This window comes from Somniosus microcephalus, chromosome 18, assembly GCF_052327205.1.
Source record: "Somniosus microcephalus isolate GS21.2 chromosome 18, FLI_Smic_1.0, whole genome shotgun sequence".
Classification (NCBI taxonomy): Eukaryota; Metazoa; Chordata; class Chondrichthyes; order Squaliformes; family Somniosidae; genus Somniosus; species Somniosus microcephalus.
In genome coordinates this window covers 2638412-2653255 of record NC_141004.1, presented here as the reverse complement: position 1 = coordinate 2653255, position 14844 = coordinate 2638412, and positions in this window count along the sequence as shown.

Here is a 14844-nt window from a genome sequence, read left to right as displayed (position 1 = left end):
ATCCAACATCACAAACAGATTATCTGGCCATTATCACGTTGCTGTTTGTGGGACCTTGATGTGCGCAAATTTGCTGCCGCGTTTCCTACAAAAGTACTTCATTGGCTGTAAAGCGCTTTGGGATACCATCATGTCGTGAAAGGCGCTATAGAAATACAAGTTATTTCTTTCTAGGTTTCACATTGGACCTAGTGATTTCGGAAGCTTCCTGAAAATCATCAGAACTCCAGTTTGTGATTGATAATGGAAATGGGAGTCAGATACGATCGATCTGATCAATAATCACGTTCACTGCCGAAGTACACAGTTGGGTTTGCCGGCTGGGTGAGGGTTGACGCTGGAACAGTGGAACTGGGAACTCAAGAGAGGCAAAGGGAGAAAAGGAGAAAAACAGTTACATTTCACTGGAATCGGAATGTTCCAGAAAGAGTAACATTAATCAATTCTGAAAACAGAGAGTTTCCTTGCCAGGAAATTTCAGGAAGGGCCGACTAAATTTGGTGCAAGATTACATAATGGAAACTACTTGAGAAATTATTAATATTTGGAAATCAGAAACGGTAAATAATTAAAAGATAGGAGATAAAAGGCCAGGAGGGGGGTGGGGGGGCTTGAGTCCTGAGCTCCTCAGTTGCTGAGCTGAGCTGGTTGAAGGCGGCAGCATTTTCTATCAGAAGAAGGATTTCTGCCAAATCCTGGGATTGGCCAGTGAGGCCACTGGAAGCAGTCAGGCGGCTGGTAGATCAGGAATGGCGGTATCTTATCTCCATCGATGGCCTGGATGCAAAAAACAAGCTTATTAAAGTTACGGACAGTCAGATAGGGCGTGCAGCAACGAGACAAAGTGCAGGAGGGGTTTTGAATGAATTATGCATCCGGCAGACAAATGGGATTGTGAGCCTTAATGCAAACAAATACCAATATCACACATCGAGAGAAAGTACAAGCAAGATAGCTGTAGAATGACAGGATTAGAATTATCAGGAGGAGACTGAGAGTCTCGGGAACTGGCGGGAGAATCAACACCTTCAACGGCAAGAGAAGCAATTCCAACAAATCCAACAATGTTGGATAATGAGCCGGAACAGTGTAGTGCCAGGGGTAAATGTTAATCTTCAATCTCCCAGACCTTACTTCAGCACCAGGAGCACGATCAGGAATTCGGGAACATGCCCAATTCCTTGGCCCCTGCAATGTCACATCATTAAAAATAATGGACAAAAATCACGGGGGCCACGGATTGGCTACAAGCCTGAATTCCTAATCAGCCTTCCAGCGAGCGATGGAAATGTATCCTTTGTCTATAAGGGGTATGTTACTGGGAAAAGTCCATGTGCAGTGCTGAGTACACCAGACCACCACATTCAACAGAGGCACTTACATTGCCGAGCAATGGGGAGAAAGGCAATGGGAACCATGGCAAGTGTAAAGGGGATCATCTGCTTCAGCTCTGCAGCTAGAGAGAGAGTTCAGGGGGGAAACTCACTGACATGTGCAAAACATCAAACTATTCAATAAATGAGGTGATTCCAGAATATTAATTCAAAGTCGGTGAGTGGGATACAAGAACAGGAAATGCTGGGAACACTCAACAGGCCAGGCAGCATCCGTGGAGACAGACACAGAGTTAACGTTTCAGGTCGATGAGTCGTCAGAACTGGAAAAAGTGAAAGATGGAACAGATTTTAACCAGGTGCAGGGGCAGGGAAAGAAGGGAGGGGAGGAAAGAACAGAAGGGACGGTCTGTGAAAGAGTGGAAGGCAGGAGAGATTAAATGACAAAAGGTAATGAGACAAGTTAAGAAAAAAAAGATGAGTCTAGAAGAGGTTTAAATAGGAATGGCAGAATCATCAACAGCTGCCGTGTGAAAAAAGAGGGGCCGAGGTTATTGTCTGAAATTGTTGAACTCGATGCTGAGTCCGGAAGGCTGTAAAGTGCCTAATCGAAAGATGAGGTGCTGTTCCTCGAGCTTACATTGAGCTTCATTGGAACAGTGTAAGAGACCGAGGACGGTGAGGTCAGAGTGGGAGTGGAGCGGAGAATTATAGTGATAGGTGATTGGAAGCTCCGGGTCACCCTTATGGACTGAGCGGAGGTGTTCTGCAAAGCGGTCACCCAATCCACGTTTGGTCTCCCCAGTGTAGAGGAGACCGCATTGTGAGCAGCGAATACAGTTTACTAGATTGCGAGAAGTACAAGTAAATCGCTGTTTCACCTGGAAGGAGTGTTTGGGGCCCTGGACAGTGGGAAGGGGGGAGGTAAAAGGGCAGGTGTTGCATCTCCTGTGCTTGCACGGGAAGGTGCTGTGGGGAGGGGAGGGGGTGTTGAAGTGGACCAGGGTGTCGCGGAGGGAGCGGTCCCTACGGAATGCTGAAAGGGGAGGTGAGGGGAAGATGTGTTTGGTGGTGGGATCACGCTGGAGGAAATGGCGGAGGATGATCCGTTGAATGTGGAGGTTGGTGGGGTGAAAGGTGAGGTCAAGGAGAACCCTATCGTGGTTCTGGGAGGGAGGGGAAGGGGTGAGAGCAGAAGTACAGGAAATGGAACGGACACAATCGAGGGCCGTGTCAACCACAGTAGAGGGGAATCCTCGGTTGAGGAAAAAGGAAGACATGTCGGAAGCACTGGTATGGAAGATGGCATCATCAGAACAGACGCGGCGGAGACGGATAAACTGGGAGAATGGAATAGAGTCCTTACAGGAGGCGGGGTGGGAGGAAGTGTAGTCCAAGTAGCTGTGGGAGTCAGTGGGCTTGTAGTGAATGTTTGTCAATAACCTATCCCCAGAAATGATGACAGAGAGGTCGAGGAAAGGAAGGGCAGAGTTGAAGATGGACCATGTGAAGGTGAGAAAAGGGTGGAAATTGGAAGCAAAGTGAATGAAATTTTCTAGTTTGGGGCGAGAGCAGGAAACGGCACAGATACAGTCATCAATGTACCGGAAGAAGAGGTGAGGGAGGGGACCTGAGTAGGACTGGAACAAAGAATGTTCCACATATCCCACGAAAAGGCAGGCATAGCTAGGACCCATGCGGGTTCCCATAGCAACACCTCTAATTTGGAAGAAGTGAGGGAAGTCAAAGGAGAAGTTGTTCAATGTGAGAACAAGTTCAGCCAGGTGGAGGAGGGTGGTGGTGGATGGGGACTGGTTGGGCCTCTGTTCAAGGAAGAAGCGGAGCGCCCTCAGGCCATCCTGGTGGGGGATGGAGGTGTAGAGGGATTGTATGTCCATGGTGAAAAGGAGACGGTTGGAGTCATGAAACTGGAAACTGTTAAAGTGGCGAAGGGTGTCGGAAGTGTCGTGGATGTAGGTGGGAAGAGACTGGACAAGGGGAGAAAAGATAGAGTCGAGATAGGAAGAAATCAGTTCCATGGAGCAAGAACAGGCTGAAACGATGGGTCTACCAGGGCAGCACTGTTTGTGGATCTTGGGAAGGAGGTAGAAGCGGGCTGTGCGGGGTTGGGGAACTATGAGGTTGACAACCATGGAGGGAAGATCTCCAGAGGAGATGTGGTCAGTGACAGTCTTGAAAACAATGGCTTGATGTTTGGTAGTGGGGTCATGGTCCAGGGGGAGGTAGGAGGAGGTGTCGGAGAATTTGCGTTCAGCCTCCACATGGTAAAGGTCGGTTCACCAAACAACAACAGCACCACCCTTGTCAGCAGGTTTAATTATAATGTCGGACTGGGTGAGTGGGATGTCGGGTTGAGTGAGTTGTAGTAGTAGAGGGGCAATGAGCTCAATTGGCCAAATGCCTATTTTTGGATCTTGACTTTTTCCCATGATTAAAAAACACCAAAATAAAAGAGATCAAATGTAAAAAAGCTCCCAAACACCGAGGTCAGTTTGTCATTACATGTATTTGAAGATGGGTTGGAGCATTCACACTTACTGTGGCTTAAGTATAAACAGTCAGAGTCAACACAGTGGGGAATTTGGAGGGTGCGGTTTTATTGGCAAATTGCAGGTGAGGGGAAAAAGGGAAGGGGGGTTGGGGTAAACTGAAGATCTGTCAATGTGTGAGATATTTTAATAAGAACATAAGAATTAGGAGCAGGAGTAGACCATGCGACCCCTCGAGCCTGCTCCACCATTCAATAAGATCATGGTTGATCTTCAACCTCAACTCCACTTTCCTGCTCGATCCCCCATGTCCCTTGATTCCCCATGAGTCCAAAAATCCATCGATCTCAGCCTTGAATATACCCAATGACTGAGCCTCCACAGCCCTCTGGGGCAGAGAATTCCAAAGATTCACCGCCGTCTGAGTAAAGAAATTCCTCCTCATCTTAGTCTTAAATGGCCTACCCCTTATCCTGAGACTATGCCCCCTGGTTCTCGACTCTCCAGCCAGGGGGAAACAACCTCTCAGCATCTACCCTGTCAATCCACTTCAGAATCTTGTATGTTTCAATGAGATCACCTCATTCTTCTAAACTCCAGAGAGTATCGGCCCATTCTACTCAATCTCTCCTCACAGGACAGCCCTCTCATCCCAGGAATCAATCTAAAGAACCTCTGATATACCTATCAATTCATTCCATGAAAAGCGATGAGTTAAGATAGTAACTATAGGTTTTTATTGGCTAAATAACAGAGCCCACCCTCGTGGGTGATCGGTTCCAGCAAGGAAGAATACTAGCCAAGCAATCACCTTTATACCTGGGCAAGCAGGCGGAGCCATGGGTGGAGTCAGCTGAGGTATGCCTAGGTATAACAGCGTGCGAGGCAAGAGGTAACCTTGTGTAGGTGATAACAACAGTGTAACAATAACAGTGGTTTACCACATTCACCCCTTGTTTAAAATTGAGTCCGGCGGGGTGAAGTGTACTACTAGTTCATGTATGTCAGTCTATCAGGAGGCCTCGTAAGCCTTTGTGACCGGCGCAGTAGCGGCGGCGGTGGTGCAGTATCCGATGTTAATGCTGGTGTCTGCGTGGTCGACGAAGGCCCCTGGGGTTCCGGCATGCCGCCTACAGGAGCTGGATTTGGGGGAGCGGTGGGGGATAACGGTGGTGTCTCGGGGTGCCCGAGGGTACGAGGTCTCGCAAGGAGACTGTGTCCTCCCACCCGTCTGGGTATTCCACATAGGCATACTGGGGGTTGGCATGCAGGAGGTTCACCCTCTCGACCAGGGGGTCCGTTTTATGGGTCCTCACGTGCTTCCGCAGCAGGATGGGCCCCGGAGAAGTCAGCCATGTTGGTAGCGAGGTTCCCATAGTCGACTTCCTGGGGAAAATGAACATTTGCTCATGAGGGGTGGCGTTAATGGCAGTACAGAGCAGTGACTGGATGGAATGGAGCGCTGCCGGGAGGACTTCCTGCCAGCGAGAGGTTGGGAGGCCCTTAGACTTTAGGGCTAAGAGGACGGCCTTCCAAACTGTCGCGTTCTCTCTTTCCACCTGGCCGTTCCCCCGGGGGTTGTAGCTGGTGGTCCTGCTCGCAGCAATACCTCTCGCGAGCAGGAACTGGCGAAGTTCCTCGCTCATGAAGGATGAGCCCCGGTCGCTATGTATATAGTTCGGGAACCCGAACAAGGCGAAGAGGTCATTCAGGCATTTGATGACCGTGGTACTGGTCATGTCTGGGCAGGGGATGGCAAAGGGGAAACAGGAGTACTTGTCAATAATGTTGAGGAAGTACACATTACGGTCAGAGGACGGGAGGGGCCCCTTAAAATCGATGCTCAAGCGCTCGAAGGGGCGGGTGGCCTTGATCAGGCTTGCTCTGTCCGGCCTATAGAAATGCGGTTTGCATTCGGCACAGACTTGGCAGTTCCTGGTCATGGTCCTGACCTCCTCGATGGAGTAGGGCAGGTTGCGGGCCTTAATGAAGTGGTAAAGTCTAGTGACCCCAGGGTGGCAGAGGTCGTTGTGGAGGGTCCGCAGTCTATCAACTTGCGCGTTGGCGCATGTACCTCGTGATAGAGCATCTGGGGGCTCGTTGAGTTTACCAGGCCGGTACAAGATATCGTACTCGTAGGTGGAGAGCTCAATTCTCCACCTCAAGATCTTGTCGTTCTTGATTTTGCCCCTCAGCTTGTTATTAAACATAAAAGCAACCGAACGCTGGTCGGTGAGGAGGGTAAATCGTTTGCCTGCCAGGTAATGCCTCCAGCGTCGTACCGCTTCCACAATCGCCTGGGCCTCCTTCTCGACAGAAGAGTGTCGGATCTCAGGGCCCTGGAGGGTCCTTGAGAAGAAGGCCACAGGTCTCCCCGCCTGGTTAAGGGTTGCAGCTAGGGAGAAGTCGGATGCATCGCTCTCCACTTGGAAAGGTATGGACTCATCCACTGTGTGCATTGTGGCCTTCGCAATGTCTCCTTTTATGAGGGAGAAGGCTGCGCATGCTTCTGCTGTCAGGGGGAAGGAGGTGGACTTCATGAGGGGTCTGGCTTTGTCCGCATAATTGGGCACCCATTGGGCATAGTAAGCGAAGAGCCCCAGGGTTCTCTTCAGTGCCTTTTGACAGTGGGGAAGGGGAAGCTCCATGAGGGGGCGCATTCTTTCGGGGTCGGGGCCGATGACTCCGTTCTCTACTATGCAGCCGAGGATGGCAAGGCGCGAGGTGTTAAATATACATTTCTCCTTATTGTAAGTGAGATTCAGCCGTTGGGCCGTACGGAGGAATTTCTCCAGATTAACATCGTGGTCCTGCTGGTCGTGGCCGCAGATGGTGACGTTATCTAGGTAAGGAAACGTGGCCTGCAGCGCGTTCTGGTCAACCATCTGGTCCATCTCCCTTTGGAAGACCGAAACCCCCTTGGTGACGCCGAAGGGAACCCTAAGGAAGTGGTAGAGGCAGCCATTCGCCTCGAAGGCGGTATACTGGCGGTCCTCAGGGCGGATAGGGAGTTGGTGATAGGCCGACTTAAGGTCGATGGTGGAGAATACCCGGTACTGTGCAATCTGGTTGACCATGTCAGATATGCGGGGAAGGGGGTATGCGTCCAGCTGGTTGTACCGGTTTATGGTTTGGCTGTAGTCGATGACCAGGTGGTTTTTATTGCCTGTCTTAACGACTACGACCTGGGCACGCCAGGGGCTGGTGCTCCCCTCGATGAAGCCCTCCTTCAGGAGACGCTGCACCTCAGAGCTAATAAAAGCTCTGCCCCGGCGCTGTACCGCCTGCTCTTGGTAGCGACGGGTTTACAGTCGCGGGTGAGGTTAGCGAACAAGGAGGGGGGCGGGACTTTGAGAGTGGAGAGGCCGCAGGTGGTATGCGGCGGGCGGTTTAAAAACTGCTGGTTGTAGACTGTGAGTGGGGGGAGGGGTCCACCGTATGCCAAGGTGACACTTTGGAGGTGGCATTGGAAATCCAGCCCTAGTAGGACGGCAGCGCAGAGCTGGGGCAGGACGAGAAGTTTAAAGTTTTTATATTCCGTGCCCCTAACCGACAGGGTCACCACACAGTATCCGCTGACGTCTGTTGAATGGGACTTCGACGCCATCGAGATCCGATGGCGCGTTGGCCGGACAGTGAGGGAGTAGCAGCGCACCGTGTCTGGGTGAATAAAACTCTCCGTGCTCCCGCTGTTGAACAGGCAGGTCGTGGTGTGGCCGTTTACCTCGATGTCCATCATGGACCTGGACAGATGATGCGGGAGAGCTTGGTCAAGCGTGACGGAGGCCAGTGTATGGCTGAGTGTGCTGCTGTCATCAGCAGGTGAGGCGGTGGTCAGGTCTGGAGACAACATGGTGGCCGAGTGCGGCGAACAAAATGGCGGAGAAGATGGCCGCCCCCACGACTCACATGAGGCACTGCTGGCGTCTGTGGCCTTGATCAAAGATGGCCGCCCCCACGACTCACATGAGGCACTGCTGGCGTCTGTGGCCTTGATCAAAGATGGCCGCCCCCACAACTCACATGAGGCACTGCTGGCGTCTGTGGCCTTGATCAAAGATGGCCGCCCCCACAACTCACATGAGGCACTGCTGGCGTCTGTGGCTTTCCCTCTGCAGGCGTTCGCGAAGTGGCCTTTTTTTCTGCAGCCGGAGCAGGTCGCGTTCCTTGCAGGGCAGCGCGCCCTTTGATGTCTCGCCTGGCCACAGAAATAGCAGCTGGCGGCCCGATCGCGGGGCTCCGCTGCCGCAGCAGGTCCCGGGGGTGGCGGTCCCGATCGATTCCGGGACACCGACGCCGTAGTAGGTCCCAGGGGCGGCGGTGCGAGGGGTATTGCGGCCGGAGTCGGGCCCGAGTCCCACGGTCGCGCAGCACTGTACCCGGAGTACGCCTCGAGGTCCCGATGGGCCACTTCCAGGGAGCGAGCGAGGGCTGTAGCTGCTTTCAAGTCGAGGTCCTTTGATTCAAGCAGTCTTTGCTGTGAGTAGTCGGACCGAAGGCCTTTCACGAAGGCATCACGGATATTTCCTTCAGCATGTTGTGCAGCCGATACAGCTTTAAAGTCACAGTCCCTGCCGAGTGTTTGTAGTGCCCGTAAAAATTCATCTACAGACTCTCCTGGCAGTTGCGAACGGGACCTTAGGAGATGTCTGGCATACATTGAATTTACTGGGCTCTGGTACTGCTCTTTTAGCAGGTCGAGGGCCTCCTCATATGTAGTAAGGTCCCGGATGAGTGCAAATACTTTAGGGCTCACCTGGGCGGTCAGAACTCTTAGTTTGTCGGCTTCCGATGGCACGCCGGAGGCTACCAGGTAGGATTCAAAGCAGCTCAGCCAGTGATCGAAGTCGAGGGCTGAATTCGCTGCCTGTGGATTTAGGTCCAGGTCCGGCGGTCGGAGGGCTCGCAGCCAAGTCGGCTGTTGGGGCTGGTCAGTCATTTCAAAATTTAGCCAATAAAATTGATATACCTATCAATTCATTCCATGAAAAGCGACGAGTTAAGATAGTAACTATAGGTTTTTATTGGCTAAATAACAGAGCCCACCCTCATGGGTGATCGGTTCCAGCAAGGAAGAATACTAGCCAAGCAATCACCTTTATACCTGGGCAAGCAGGCGGAGCCATGGGCGGAGTCAGCTGAGGTATGCCTAGGTATAACAGCGTGCGAGGCAAGAGGTAACCTTGTGTAGGTGATAACAACAGTGTAACAATAACAGTGGTTTACCACAACCTCTAAGGCAAATATGTCCTTTCTCCGATAAGGAGACCAAGGGCTGGATTTTCATTGGGCCGTGGAGTCAGGATTGGAGGCATGTGGGGGGTTTAAAATCCCAAAATCGGGGGTCCCGAGCACACCCCGCCCCCAACCCACCTCCATGCCAGTTTCAAAGGAGGCGGGTACCCGCCCTGCACTGGGACCCGCCTCCCCGAGGCGGGAAGGGGATTAGTGCCAATTAACTGCCTGTTAACAGGTAGTTAACAGGCAGCTTTTAGCCTAATCCCTATTTTTATTGTTGAAGTGTGGGATTCCCGACGGCTCCAAACCACGTCAAGTTAGCAAGGCGGGCCGTCGGGATGAAGGGCTTGGCGGGGTCGAGATGTCCGGTGTTCAGGTGAGTGATGGGTGAATGAGTGCAGAGGTAAGTGTGTTTGGTCTGTGTAAAGTGTTTAAAGAAGTTCTACTAACCTTTACTTACCTTTACAGCCTTCAATCCTTCAGGTCTCAGGAGTCCCTCATCGCACCAGCACAGAAAGCAGAATGGCCGCCAGCTGTCAAAATCTGCAGCATTCAGCTTTCTGTAACAAGACTAACAAGAGTGAGGGATATGCCGGTCTATGAGGTTACAGATTGTGGTGGAATACAATTCTGCTGGTGCCGATGACCCACAGCACCTCATGGATGCCCAGTTTTGAGCTGCTAGATCTGTTCTGAATCTATCCCATTTAGCGCAGTGGTAGTACCACCCAACACAATGGAGGGTGTCCTCAGTGTAAAGATGGGACTTCGTCTCCACAATGACTGTGCGGTGGTCACTGCTACCAATGCTGTCATGAACAGATACATCTGCGACAGGTAGATTTGTGAGGACGAGGTCAAGTAGGTTTTTCCCTCATGCTGGTTCTCTCACCACCTGTCACAGGCCCAGACTGGCAGCTATGTCCTTCAGGACTCGGCCTGCGCAGTCAGTAGTGGTGTTACCGAGCCACTCTTGGTGATGGACATTGAAGTCCCCCACCCAGAGTACATTCTGTACCCTTGCTACCCTCAGTGCTTCTTCCAAGTGGTGTTCAACATGGAGGAGTACTGATTCATCAGCTGAGGGAGGGCGATAGGTGGTAATCAGCAAGAGGTTTCTTTGCCCATGCTTCACCTGAAAGCAGGAGACTTCATGGGGTCCAAAGTCAATGTTGAGGACTTCCAGGGCCACTCCTTCCCGACTGTATACCACTGTGCCACCACCCCTGGTGGATCTGTCCTGCCGGTGGGACAGGACATACCCAGGGATGGTGATGGAGGAGTTCGGGACATTGGCTGAAAGGTCTGATTCTGTGAGTATGACTATGTCAGGCTGTTGCTCTCCCAGTATTGACACAAATCCCCAGATGTTGGTGAGGAGGACTTTGCAGGGTTGACTGGGCTGGGTGTGCCGTTGCCGTGTCCGAAGCTGGTGCTGAGGTCGATGCCGGGTGGTCTGTCCAGTTTCATTCTTATTATGTTTCATAGCAGTTTTTTTTACAACTGAGTGGTTTGCTGGGCCATTTCAGAGGGCATTTAAGAGTCAACCACATTGCTGTGGGTCTGGAGTCACATATAGGCCAGACGGGTAAGGACGGCAGATTTCCTTCCCTAAAGGACATTAGTGAACCAGATGAGTTTTTACAACAATCCGATAGTTTCATGGTCACCATAAGAACATAAGAAATAGGAGCAGGAGTTGGCCAATTGGCCCCCCGAGCCTGCTCCGCCATTCAATAAGATCATGGCTGATCCAATCTTGGCCTCAACTCCACTTTCCCGCTCTCTCCCCATACCCCTCGACTCCCTTTAGTTCAAATGTCTGTCAATCTCCGCCTTGAATATATTCAATGACTCCACCTCCACAGCTCTCTGGGGTAGAGAATTCCAAAGATTCACGACCCTCTGTGAGAAGAAATTCCTCCTCATCTCAGTCTTAAATGGGCGACCCCTTTTTCTGAAATTGTGCCCCCTAGTTCTAGATATCCCCACTAGGGGAAATATCCTTCCTGCATCTACCCTGTCAGGCCCCATCAGAATCTTATATGTTTCAATAAGATCACCTCTCATTCTTCTAAACTCCAATGAGTATAGGCCCAACCTGCTCAACCTTTCCTCATAAAACAACCCCTTCATCTCAGGAATCAACCTCGTGAACCTTCTCTGAACTGCCTCCAATGCAAGTATATCCTTCCTTAAATATGGAGACCAAATCTGCATGCAGTACTCCAGGTGTGGTCTCACCAACGCCCTGTACAGTTGTAGCAGGACATCCCTACATTTATACTCCATCCCACTTGCAATAAAGGCCAACATTCCATTTGCCTTCCTAATTACTTGCTGTACCTGCATGCTAACTTTTTGTGTTTCATGTACTCGGACCCCCAGATCCCTCTGTACCGCCGCGTTCTGTAGTCTCCCTACATTTAAATAATGATTTACTTTTTTATTCTTCCTTCCAAAGTGGATAACCTCACATTTTCCCACATTATACTCCATCTGCCAAATGTTTACCCACTCACTGAACCTCTCGATATCCCTTTGCAGACTCTGTGTCCTCCTCACAACTTGCTTTCCCACCGATCTTTGTATCATCAGTAAATTTGGCTACAGTACACTCGGTCCCTTCATCCAAGTCATTAATATAGATTGTAAATAGTTGAGGTCCCAGCACTGATCCCTGTGGCACCCCACTAGTTACTGGTTGCCAACCGGAAAATTACCCATTTATCTCGCCTCTCTGTTTTCTGTTAGTTAGCCAATCCCCTATCCATGCTGAAGTGGGGAAAGAGCCAAAATAACATCGCTGGCAGCTCACAGAATGGTGTAAGAGAGACAGTTGTTGACATGAAAGACCACATCCACAAGGTGTGGTCAAGATAACCGACGTTTGAGACTAAAAATAACTCAGTTGAGGCATAGGGCTGGATTTTCATTGAGGAGGCGGGTAGGAGGCGGGACTACAACTTTCGGGGTTGTAATCCCGCCTCCATCAAGTTGTAGCCAACCCACGTGATTTTGACTTGATTGACCTTGTTGAGCCTGCCCAGCAGGCTCAGCAGGCCAATTAAGGGCCACCCGGCAACAGGTGACATCACAGATTGATATTTCATCTGTCAAGACCTTTTGACAGATGAAATATCAGCATTTCACAGCTGTTTGAAGCTGTCAAACACTGACAATCTGTACTCTAAGTTAATTCCTCCCTCTCAGGATGATTTAGAGATCTCCCCAGAACAGAAAGCTGAATGCTGCAATTTTTGACAGATCGCAGCCATTCTGCTTTCTGTGCCGATGAGATGAGGGACTCCCGAGACCTGAAGGAAGGAAGGCTGTAAAGGTAAGTAAAGGTAAGGAAAACTTTTTTAAACACTTTACACACACCAAACACACTTACCTCTGCACTCATGCACCCATCACTCACCTGAACACCGGACATCTCGACCCCTCCAAGCCCTTCAGCCCGACGGCCCACCTCGCTAACTTGGCGTGGTTTGGAGCCGTCGGGAATCCCACACTTCACCAATGAAAATAGGGATTAGGCTAAAAATTGCCTGTTAACTACCTGTTAACAGGCAGTTAATTGGCACTAATCCCCTTCCCGCCTCAGGGAGGCGGGTCCCAGTGCGGGTCGGGTACCCGCCTCCTTTGAAACTGGCATGGAGGTGGGTTGGGGGCGGGAAGGGTTCGTGCCCCCCCCAATTTAGGGATTTTAACCCCCCACATGCCTCCAATCCCGCCTCCACGGCCCAATGAAAATCCTGCCCATGATGTCTAGCACTTCAGCTGCCCTTAGGGTTTTATTATCTGGGTCACAATGCTTCCAAGTTATCTTTTAATCAGCGTTCAGCAGTTTGGGCTAATAATTGAGTATGCAGTTTACACATGTTTACCTTAGGACATGTAACCCAATCCGTGAAGGTGCATGCAGGCCAAGATCCATTCAGGTTGCGGGAATGAATTGTGCATGAGGCCGCCGTGCTTATTTGAATGTATAAAAATGTAGTGCTTGCTGTAACAATTTGGAGAAGTCTGGCTAAAGACAGAGCAGATTGTCTCCCCACCGGTGTAATAAAGACAACTTGACTATCGATCTGAAAACCTTGTGTCGAGTGTTGGTTTAAAATACTCCACATCAATATTACCCCCAACCCTGTGCACTCTTATCTTGTGCATTAACCTTTTATGTGGCACCTTATCGAATGCCTTCTGGAAATCCAAATACACCACATCCACTGGTTCCCCTTTATCTACCCTGTTTGTTACATCCTCAAAGAACTCTAGCAAATTTGTCAAACACGATTTCACTTTCATAAAACCATGTTGACTCTGTTTGATTGTCTTATGATTTTCTAAATGTCCTGCTATTACCTCCTTAATAATGGATTCCAACATTTTCCCAATGACAGATGTCAGGCTAACTGGCCTGTAGTTTCCTGCTTTCTGTCTCCCTCCTTTCTTGAATTGTGGCATTACATTTGCAGTTTCCCAATCCGCTGGGATCTCTCCAGAATTACAGATTACTGATGCTAGCTTTTTATTCCAGATTAAAATGCACTAAAACCACAGGGTGGGGAAAGTGATATGATGAAAATCAGAGGCTGGAGTCACACAGTGACTCTTCTTGATGTCAGGTGAGATCACGATCCGCATTGGTTCCCATGGTAGTCAAATAGCCTGTGACACTCCAGGCTCAGCTTCAAGAAACCACCAGTGGCTTGGTACTGGAGGGAGCCTGGGGCTCTGGGATCATCACTCCCGCATCAGCTCAACAGATGAGAACAGGAAACTGCAGAGAGGGACTGAGATACTGGGGGCAGGGCTGAGATACAGGGGGTGGGGCTGAGACACAGGGGGAGGGGCTGAGATACAGGGGGAGGGGCTGAGATACAGGGGGAGGGACTGATACAAGGGGTGGGGCTGAGACACAGGGGGAGGGGCTGAGATACAGGAGGAGGGGCTGAGATACATTGAAGGTGAGCAAATGGTTACTTTATAAGTTGTTGCAGTTTCTGGTGTAAATTGTTGTCTTCTATAGGCATAGAAATAGTAAAAAGGTAAGAGGAGGGGTGGGGCCAATTAGGGACCAAAAAGGAGACCTACGCATGGAGGCAGAGGGCATGGCTGACCAAGGAAGAGGATACTGCCATAGACATAGTGAAGGAGGAGGTGGTGGAGACACTTGATAGTAGAAAATTGATAAAGTTGAGGCATTAGAAAGGCTGGTTGTACTTAAAGTAGATAAGTCACCAGGACCAGATGGGATGCATCCTAGGATGCTAGGGGAATTGAGGGCAGAAATTGCGGAGGTACTGGCCATAATCTTCCAATCCTCCATAGATTCAGGGGTGGTGTCAGAGGACTGGAGAATTGCAAATGTTACACCCTTGTTCAAAAAAGGGTATAAAGATAAACCCAGCAACTACGGGCCAGTCAGTTAAACCTTGGTAGTGGGGAAGCTTTTAGAAACAGTAATCAGGGACAAAATTAACAGTCACTTGGACAAGTGTGGATTAACTAAGGAAAGCCAGCATGGATTTGTTAAAGGCAAATCATGTTTAACCAACTTGATTGAGTTTTTTGATGAGGTAACAGAGAGGGTTGATAAGGGTAATGCGGTTGATGTAGTGTACATGGATTTCCAAAAGGCGTTTGACAAAGTGCACATAATAGGCTCACCAGCAAAGCTGAAGCCCATGGAATAAAAGGGACAGTGGCAGCATGGATACAGAATTGGATAAGTGACAGGAAACAGACAGTAG